Below are 10,401 nucleotides of genomic sequence, written 5' to 3' on the forward strand. Positions count from 1 at the left end.
GATTATGGAAATGGAATTTGTAGCCTTGTGACACTATATTTAGAACCTACTTGTCCTGGGTTATAATGTGCCAATTTTGAGCAAAAAGTGCTAATTTTCCCCCTAAGGGTGCTGCCAGAAGATAAGTGCTTGGAATAGGCAGGGGAAAGTCATTGGGACTGCTTTCTGTATGTTTGTGCTTTATCTTCTCCAGCTTTGGAGGTAGAAGCACCCCATTGTTTTGACCTATAAGAACCTTGTGCCTGGGATTTGCCCCTAGGGCATCTGGATCTGCCCCTTTGAGGTCTGTCTGACACAGGAAAGGACCAATTGTTTGTAGGCCAGTGTCTACTAAACCTAGGTGGCTGTACTTATAAAACATCTTTAACAGTTTGCATAGATTTAGCTTTGTCTTCCATTTTCTTTAACACCTCTTCAGCCTTAACACCAAACAAAGTATCATGCTGTAAAGGTGCATCTAGTAACTTAACTTTAACATGATCAGGCAGATTTTGTTCCTTTAACCAAGCATGCCTCCTAATTACAGAGCACGTAACTGCGGCCCTGCAGGAGGCCTCCAAAGAATCAAAATCCCATTGCAAAGTATGCTTTCCAACTTGTTCAGCTGCATGCAATAAATCCTGCATTTCCTTGTTTTCAGCACATTCAGAATTTAACATCATTTTCTGTTTAAGCAATCCCATGACATGTTGCTGATACCTGAGCATATGAAACTGACAGTTTAAGGCCCTTATAGCCAAAGTTGCAGACGTGTAAACCTTTTTTCCCCATCTATCCAGTGCCCTTGAATCTCTGTCAGAGGGGGTTGGGTTTTTTGCTGTCGAGGCCTTAACTCCCTTTGGACCCTGTGAAATAGTTTCTGGGTCAGCAGCACAGTTTTTAAAAAGAAATTTGTGTGAGTCAGGAACCCTGTAATATCTGTCAGGCTTAACAGGAGCTGGAGGTAAGGAGTTAGGGGTCAAACTAGACACCGAAAACACATCATCTACAATGTCTAACACAGAGGGAATGGCTAGAGGCCTGTGCTGTGGTCCTGAGCCTCTTTTTAGATTCTGAAAAATCTTGGCTTTCCCAGTGAAAATGCTCTCTCGTGGTATGCAAGGTTTCCCAAAAGGAATAACCCCCAGGAGGGGATGCTGAAGGTATAGATTCTTCAGCATCAGAAACCTCATAAGGGGGTAAAGAATATCCCTGATCAGAAGAGGAATCAGAAGAAATAGAAACCTGATCTGAAGATTCAGTCAGTGTCTTGCCTAGGCCTCTTATCAGGAGGGGGATGGGAACCCCTGATCAAGGTAATCAGGCCATTTTGATCATCTGTTTTTTGGGCATAGAGGCCTGCACACGTGGCTCATTAGTTTGTTTCTTTGCTTTAGAAGATGCTTTAGTCTTTGTCTTTGAAGGTGAAGTTGTTTTAATGTAAAGATGTTGAGGTCTGAATAAACCCTCAGAAGCTGGTACCTGCTCAGCGGCTCCGGACCCATCTGAGGGATTAGCATCCGAGGCTCCAATACTTTGAATATTCAGCGGCATGGCCGACTGCACATGGGAGTCGGTAGCGGCCTGCGACTCTAAAGTAGCGGGTGTCAGGGGCTGCAAAAGCGCCTCACTGAGAACTGGTGAACTGGCGACTGGCTTAGGAGAAGCTTCGTCGTCGGTTTTGGGCCTCGGTTGTTTTTCTCTATCCTTTACTTTGCGTTTTTTGTAAACTCCGGTAGTCGGATGGCTATCCGATGACAATTTAGGATAATTAAACTGGCTACCAAAATACTTTAAAGCAAAATTATGCCGACGCTTAATAGTGCGTTGGTTAAATCTAGCACAAAACCGACAACCAGTAATGTTGTGGTCGGCCTAGGCAAGGAATACAGTAAGAATGAAAATCCTTATGAGGTATTTGCTTTCCACAAGTAGTACAATTATTAACTTTTTTTAACATTGGTCTGGAACAAGAAAAAAGTTTCCCCAAGCTTTATTGAAGACTTTGGTTCTGAAACTCTAACATGAAAATTTCAGGAGTCGGCCGACCGGCACTTGCGAACTGCTTCTGCTTTGGGCACTGTGCGGCAAGAAAGACTGAAGAAAATGGCGTCGGCTGCTTCTTTTATACACCTGATGACCTGACGTCAGGGAAGGGGCGACAGCAGCCGAAGCAGGACCCAAGACTTTGGAATTCAGGCAGGCTGAGGGCAACCTGCCAGCAGGATTACCCAAATGTAATGACTGCAACAGTGAAACATGAAGAACATCCTAGTGGCAAACAGAAAACAAAGTCTATTCCCTAAGTAAAGCAATTGTATACTGCTGTATGTCTTTGTCACAGTTCATGGCCAAAGGTTTGGGCTTGATTCAAACACAAACAAATTTTGTGGGTTTATCTATATTAATCACAAATGAATATATGTGTATTGTTGTTATTAGCAGCCTCTCAACAGAAGCTACTTTAACAGATTTGCCTCAGAATGAGGCTAAATATTACCACTATATGTGGAGGTAAGTACAAAAATACTTCTGCTTCCTTTTTCTAGCCCTTGCCCGACTAAAGAAAAGCATTCATTTGCAATTCATTTTGCTGACTGGCTGTGCATTGTTAGTGGAGGCTGGCTCTTAAAACACAAATATAAGAATTATTGAAAGCATTACATCAGGATAAGATGTAAAGAAATCAGATCTAATTTTCTTAATATAATGATTTTTGAAAGTGTTACACGACTATAATAGCAATAATGAAATCAAAGCATGGATCACTTGTATGTCAAACAGAAATTTGCACATTTAAACCAAAAAGAATCATGGCTAACTAATAAAAGCCAAAATCTAATAAAAGGAAAAAAAGTCAGCCTGCTTTTGCCAATTAAAAAAAAAAACACACATTGGAATCAGATATGGTTAGTGTAGAGATTGCAGTACTCCACAAACCAGAGTAGTTTAATCACAACCTCATTATCCCAAATCATCATGCTCCATTTCTCCAAAGGAAAGGATTAACCTCACTGATAATAACAAGGTTAGGCTGGTAACGTCCACAAGAGTCCTAACAAGTGCTTTTAACATGATGGAGAGAAGGCATTAACAGCAACAAACATTAAGCTAAGTATTCTGTAATAATCATTGATAAACTGCATGAAACTCTAAACTTTCTTCACATCTTTAGCTAACTTATTCTATTGCTGCTCTGAACAAGTTCCCATATTACCTTGTCTTAGCATTTACATAAATTTCTGTCTTCCTTTCAGCTTCAGGTTTCTGCATGGAAGTTCAGTTTTGGAGGTTTCTTAGATTACTAAGAAAATAAGTATAAAGCTAATATGATGTGCTGTCCAAGTAAACTCCAACCATCCTTTCCTGAGACATTAGCACTATGGACAACGACCGATCATGATATTTACCAGTGTCCTGAGACAGTACATCTAAACTGTACAGAAATTTGCAATATGCTATGATGTTTTACTCGTGTTTTTGTTTTCTTCATTGTAAAATTTTTGGCTTTCTGGAAAATCATTGCTGATTGAGGTAAATAAATGACTACAAACTTCATAGGCTATCGGCCCTAGGGCCTATACAAGCCTAGCCATAACAATTCCCCGGTTATTTCTTCCCACAGTATTTACTTCCCTGGATCCCTGTCTTGCAGGCAATTGACGTGATCCCCGGGGTAAATGTCCCATCTCCCATCCAGTTGTCAAGGTTTCTTTTGAAGAGGGCCAAGGAAGTGCTCCAGTTGACATGTATGGGCAGTCTATTCCAGAGTCTGGGAAGTCTCTGGGTCAGGAACCTATCCTTCCAGCATGTTTTGTTCATTGTGATGACAAGGTTTAGATTCCTGGAGCATGTGTCTCTGAGGGATTGAGATTTCTTTAAGTCTAGCATGTCCAACAGCTCTGGGTTTGGCATGGCCTTGTATATTATGCAGAGATCGCCTCTGAGTAGACAATATGTGACAGAGTACAGGTGGAGTTTTTTCAGACGGTCAGCATAGGGCATCTGCTTTAGGCTTGTGATTCTTATAGTGAGGTATTCCTGTGGCCTTTCCAGCCATTGCAGATGTCTTGTGAGGTACATACCAAATAGGGCGTTTTATTCTATAATGGGTCTAATGAGGGATGAGTACAGTAGACCAATGACATCCTTTTTTCTGGATGAAAAGCCCTTAGTGATAAGGTGTGCCACAAAGAACGATTTCCTGACTGTTGGGGCAATGTGGTTATTGAAAGTGAGACCACTGTCCACCTGTTTTCCCTAAGTCTGTTATCACACTTTCAGTGTTTAGTGTACTGCCACCTATGTAGTAATTTATTGGTACATGATTTTTCCCAAAGGGGATAACTATACAGTTCTTAGCATTAAGCTTGAGCCCATGGATCTGGCACCAAACATCTGTTTCTGTAAGGTGCTTTTGTAGAATAACCACATCATTTGGGGATTCAATAATAGCTCCCAGTTTGCAGTCATCTGCAAACTTTGTTAGCCAGAGTCCCTTAGTTTTGGCCTGTACTTCAGAGAAGTAGATGCCAAACAAGAGTGGTCCCAGGACTGAAACCTGAGGTACTCCACTTGTCACTTGTCTGGAGCTGGATTTGGAGTTGGCTACTTTTACAGTGTGGGTTCTGTCAGTAAGCCAGTTGGCAACCCATCGAATGGTGTAGGGATTTATGCCCAGTGCAGTAAGTTTTTCTATGATTACAGATTGGGGGATGGTGTCAAAGGCCTTGGCGAGGGCCAGATAGGCTATGTGGACCCCCTTACCCTTGTCCACAGCTCTGGAGACAGATTTGAAGAAGTCAGTCAGGTTCAGGAGACACGATCAGCTCTTCACGAACCCAAACTGGTTGGGGTCCAGTGTTTGAAGGTTGCCAATGTCTTTGTTTATAAGTTCCATAATAATACGTTCCATGGCCTTCCAGATCAGGCTCGTCAGACTGATGGGATGGTAGTTCCCAGGATCCAAGGTGGATCCCCCCTTGTGGAGTGAGATTACTGTAGCTGTGCGCCACTCAGTGGGCACGAAGCCCGAATTCAGGCTATGATTAAACATGACACTTAGGTGAGGTGTCAGTTCATTTTGCATTTCATGTAGTACACAGCACTGTGAGGTAAATACTTCATATCATTCAAAAAATGCATTCATATCCAGTGCTTTTTATTCTACCAACTTTCTAATGTTATAAGATCAGCATATAATACTTGTCTTTAACTTTGAACCTTTGTACCCCATTCTTTTTAACTTTCCCTGGCTTTCTTGCACTAGGAGGTTGAATGTTTTTCCTGAGACCCAGCATAAAATATATACATTAAAAAGATTAAGGATGGAAAAGTACTATGTGGTTACCATTGCTGTCTCATAGGAATAGGTTGTTTGGTTTGATTTTTTTTGCTGGCGTTCCTTCTCAGTGGCTTCTGCATTTCCACCATGTGTTTGTGTGGGACTGTTCTGGGTTCTTCTGTTTGCTGCTATATTGCAAAGACATGCAATAGGTAGAATAGACACTCTAAATTGAATCTAGTCCTGAGTGTGCATGCATGTCATTGGTTTGAAAGAACAACCACAGCAGGGTAGCCACCCAGGGGTGTGACCCTTGGCTCTAGATGATGGTCACTGTTGACGTTGCACACTGACCCCATGTGCAAAAATGCTAAAAAGAGTTGACAATGGATGAATGTGAGAATCAAAATGTATGTCATTATTCACAAGTTGTGAATCCCTCCAGCCACAATGTTTTCCCCATTTTTGCACATGGTGTCAGGGTGCCATTTCAAAAGTTATAGTTATCTAGAGCTAAGGGTCACAGCAACAGCTGGCTAGACTGGTGTTGTTGTTCTTTCATTCATTCACATGTATGCATACTCAGACCTAGAGCCACTTTAGAGTGCCCATTCCAAATAATCAATGTCTTTGTAATGTGGAAGGAAACTGGAACACCCACGGAAAACACACAAAAATGCATGGTGGACTAGCATACTCCATATTGCTGCATTTAATGAACAATAAAAATGACTCCTGTTGTCATCTGATGTCCTCCTCCAATCTTTTCTGGAAGTTTTGACATAACCACTATAGGCTGCAGACACTACAATTTGTCAGTAATGGCAGTCATTAGAGTTTCATATACTTTTCTACATATATTTCATACTTGAAAAAGGGGGCGATTGGATAGATGGATGGATGGATGGATGGATGGATGGATGGATGGATGGATGGATGGATGGATGGATGGATAGGATGGATGGGTAAAGAAGAACTAAATTTTCATATCTGGCATTATTGACTGCAATGTTTTATAATCTGTGAATGCAGGAATGAATAGCAGTCAAAGTCACAGAATTTTTTTAAATTGTGAGAGGTAAGATTTATGTATGTGTTTGTGTGTTTTTTGTGTGTCTGTTTGTTATTGTCAGTGTGTGTATATATGTGTGGAGGGAAGATTTAATGTGACCTTGGTGACATGATATATCAGACATCAGCAGCGATTATAGGTTCATAGGTTGGCACTAGGCTATTGGCCCTAGGGCCTATATAATCCTAGCCAAAAGGTACCCTGGCATTCGCCACCCAAGAAAATTATTTTCCTGTGCCACTGTCAAGCAGAGCCACAGAAGTGATCCCCAGGTGAATTTCCTATCTCCCATCCAATCATCAAGATTTTTCTTGAAAAGTGCTAATGAGGAGCTTTGGTTGATATAGATAGGTAGTTTGTTCCAGAGTATGGGAAGTCTCTGGGACAGGAATCTATCCCTCCAGCATGTTCTGTTTATTGTGGTGACAAGGTTTAGGTGCCTAGAGCATGTAGGTTCATAGGTTCATAGGTTCATACTAGGCTATCTGCCCGAGGGCATTTACAAGCCTAGCCCATAGTTTTGTGGCTTACGCCACCCCTAGTAGTATGGGAACTATACCCATTATTTTGCTGTGCCTCTGTTGAGCAGTGACACTGAGGTAATCCCTAGTATATCCACATCTCCCTCATTGGTTTCAAGATTTCTCTTGGGATTGGGATTTCTTTAAGTGGAGTATGTCTAAAAGCTCTGGGTTTGACATAGCTTTGTGTGTTAGGCAGAGATCGCCTCTGAGTAGGCGATATGCGACGGAGTAAAGCTGCAGTTTTTTGAGATGGTCTGCATAGGGCATCTGTTTGAGGCCAGTAATCCTCTTTGTGACGTATTTCTGCAGCCTTTCCAGTTGTTGTAGATGTCTTGTGAGGTACATACCAAAAGGGGCATTGTACTCTATAATGGGTCTAATGAGTGATGAGTAGAGGGGAACAATGACCTCTTTTTTCTTGGATGAGAAACCTTTTGTGATGAGGTGTACCACGTAGAAGGATTTCCTGACTACTGTGGTGATGTGATTATCAAAGGAGAGACTACTGTCCTCCTGTGTCCCAAGGTCTCTTATCACACTTTCAGTGTTAAGTAGACTACCACCTATGTGGTAGTTCATGGGTACAGAGTTTTTACCAAAAGGGATGACAATGCAGTTTTTGGCATTGAGCTTGAGGCCATGGCTTTGACACCAGGCATCTGTCTCAGTGAGACCCTTTTGTAGGATGTCCACATCTTTTGGAGTTTTGATTATGGCTCCTAGTTTGTAGTCATCTGCGAACTTCATTAGCCAAAGACCTTCTATGTTAGCCTGTACTTCAGAGAAGTACATACCAAACAGGAGAGGACCCAGGACTGAACCCTGTGGTACTCCACTTGTCACTGGTCTGAAGTTGGATTTGGAGTCTGCTACTTTCACAGTGTGGGTTCTGTCAGTGAGCCAGTTGGCAACCCATCTTGTGACATAGGGATTTATACCTAGTTTAGTTAGTTTATCTATAATTCCAGAGTGGGGGCTAGAATCAAAACAAAGACCATGATAAGGAATGTGAAATATGTCTGTTTGCAAGCTACAAAGCTGTAGTACAAGAGGTTCTTAGCAGAATCTCTGCAACGAGTGATTCAAACACCCATTACTTGCAAAGATGAAAGACATCATTAGCAGCTAATTTGCATGTTTCTGAATCACACAGTGATCATAGCAAATGGTAACAGCCACTTTCCTGCTGTCTTTGCCATAATTCAGTGAGTCATTGATTTGAATAAAGACATTGAGTTCAGGATTAGATTCAGGATTTACCTTTTAAGCTAGAATCAAAACAAAGAACATGATAAGGAATTTGAAACATGTCTGTTTGTAAGCTACAAAGCTGCAGTACAAAGAGCTTCGTAGCAGAATCTCTGAAATGAGAGATACTGAATGACACACTAAAGCTGGAGGTGTGTCCATATTCATTAAGGATATCCACACCTCCAGGCAAGTTGCTCAGCATAATGCATCCGAGATTATCCAAGTGCAACTAACTCTGGGCAAGACCGTAATCCAAACTGTAGCTTGCTACAGATCTCCCACCATGCCCCAGGAGTCCCACTTCTCATTTCTTGATACACTAGAAAGTATTAGGCTACAACCTAACACCCTAATAATAGCAATTTCAACTACCCCACCATTAACTGGGAAAATTACTCATGTACCAACTCTTGTGCTCAGCATTTTCTGGAATTCATAAATTCCAGTGCCTTGGCTCAACTTATCCACACCCCCACCAGGGGCAGCAATATCCTAGACCTGGTTATTACCAACATGGGCAACCAGTGCTCCACGCCAGAGGTCAGTTCCTCATTGGTCAGATCCGACCACAAGCTAATCAACATAGACATCCACATCCCTCCCCCAACCCCCCCTCCATTCGGGAAACCACAGTAAAAAATTTCTCCAAAGCCAACTTCACGCTTCTTAAGACAGAAGTGGCAAACTTCACAACACCCATGCTGATGGACAATAGAGGTATGACTGCTGAATCCTACACAAATGCACTTTATAAGCCCTTACACGAGTGCATGGATCGTGTAATCCCTAACAGAACCAAGATGTTATCCTCCAAAAAAAGGAAGCCAATCTGGTGTTCCCCTGCCATAAACAAACTCTACAACAGAAGAAAGAAACTGTTGCAAAAAAAGAGTAAAATCCCATGATCTGAGAAACTCCCTGGTCAGCCTCAGTAGGAAGCTGAAATCCCTCATAAAATCCTCCAAAGCTAGTTACAAAAACAAAATCACCACTGACTCTAAAGACAACCACAAAGCATTCTATAGCTATGTTAAGAATCTCAATGGCAATACTCAGATCTGCTCTGAGTTATAGCACAATGGTGCTAAATATACAGAATCAACTGATATTGCCAACATCCTGGCAGAATGGTTCAGTGCTAACTTCACCCCCCTGTCATCCTCTAAAGGGCCCATCTCTATACGAGAAGAATGCAAAGTTCCTGTAATCACAACTGCACAGGTAAAAAACACACTTTCCAAAACCAATAACACAGCATCCATGGGATCTGGCAACATCCCAGGCTGTGTTCTACATGAACTACACAACAAACTGGCACCCCACCTAAGTACCATGTTCAATCATAGCCTCGCCTAAGGCTATGTGCCCACTGAATGGTGCACAGCGACAGTTATCCCACTCCACAAAGGGGGAGCCACCACGGACCCTGGAAACTACTGCCCCATTAGCCTAACGAGCCTTGTCTGCAAGGCTATGGAACGTATCATCATGGAACTTATAAAAAATGACATTGGTAATCTCCAAACTCAGGACCCCACCCAGTTCGGGTTTGTAAAAGGCAGATCATGTCTCCTAAACCTGAAAAACTTCTTTGAAGCAGTCACCAAAGCCGTAGAGATAACAAAATACAAATTTTAATTGTAACCTAAATGTAAGCAGATTAATTTCACGTGTGGCCTCTATCCTATATACCGCATATGGTTCAAATGACTGTTAAAGCACTGACTTTCATGATTGGCCAACTATAAATAAATAATTAAGTGAGAAACCTAGTGGCAAACAGAAAACAAAGTCTATTCCCTACGTAAGGCAACTCTATACTGCTCTATGTCTTTGTCACAGTTCATGGCCAAAGGTTTGGGCTTGATTCAAACACAAACAGATTTTGTGGGTTTATCTATATTCATCACAAATGAATATATGTGTATTTTTGTTATTAGCAGCCTCTCAACAGAAGCTACTTTAACAGATTTGCCCCAGAATGAGGATAAATATTACCACTATATGTGGAGGTAAGTACAAAAATACTTCTGCTTCCTTTTTCTAGCCCTTGCCCGACTAAAGAAAAGCATTTATTTGCAATTCATTTTGCTGACTGGCTGTGCATTACTAGGGGAGGCTGGTTCTTAAAACACAAATATAAGAATTATTTAAAGAATTACATCAGGATACGATGTACAGAAATCAGATCTCATTTTCTTAATGTAATGATTTTTGAAAGTGTTACACGACTATAATAGCAATAATGAAATCAAAGCATGGATCACTTGTATGTCAAACAGAAATTTACA

The 10,401-nt window shown here is 41.5% G+C and overlaps 1 protein-coding gene and 1 pseudogene across 2 annotated transcripts in view; one reads left to right on the forward strand and one right to left on the reverse strand.

The window, feature by feature from the left end:
• The window catches only part of PLCD1 (phospholipase C delta 1), a 1,599,641-nt gene that overhangs the window by 966,105 nt on the left and 623,135 nt on the right, over window positions 1–10,401 (forward strand). The gene's annotated exons all lie outside the window — the stretch shown is intronic.
• Window positions 2,879–3,000, reverse strand: LOC122799016 (annotated as a pseudogene).

The sequence above is a fragment of the Protopterus annectens genome, chromosome 3.part1 (assembly GCF_019279795.1).
Source record: "Protopterus annectens isolate FY-2018-M chromosome 3.part1, PAN1.0, whole genome shotgun sequence".
NCBI classification, from domain to species: Eukaryota; Metazoa; Chordata; order Ceratodontiformes; family Protopteridae; genus Protopterus; species Protopterus annectens.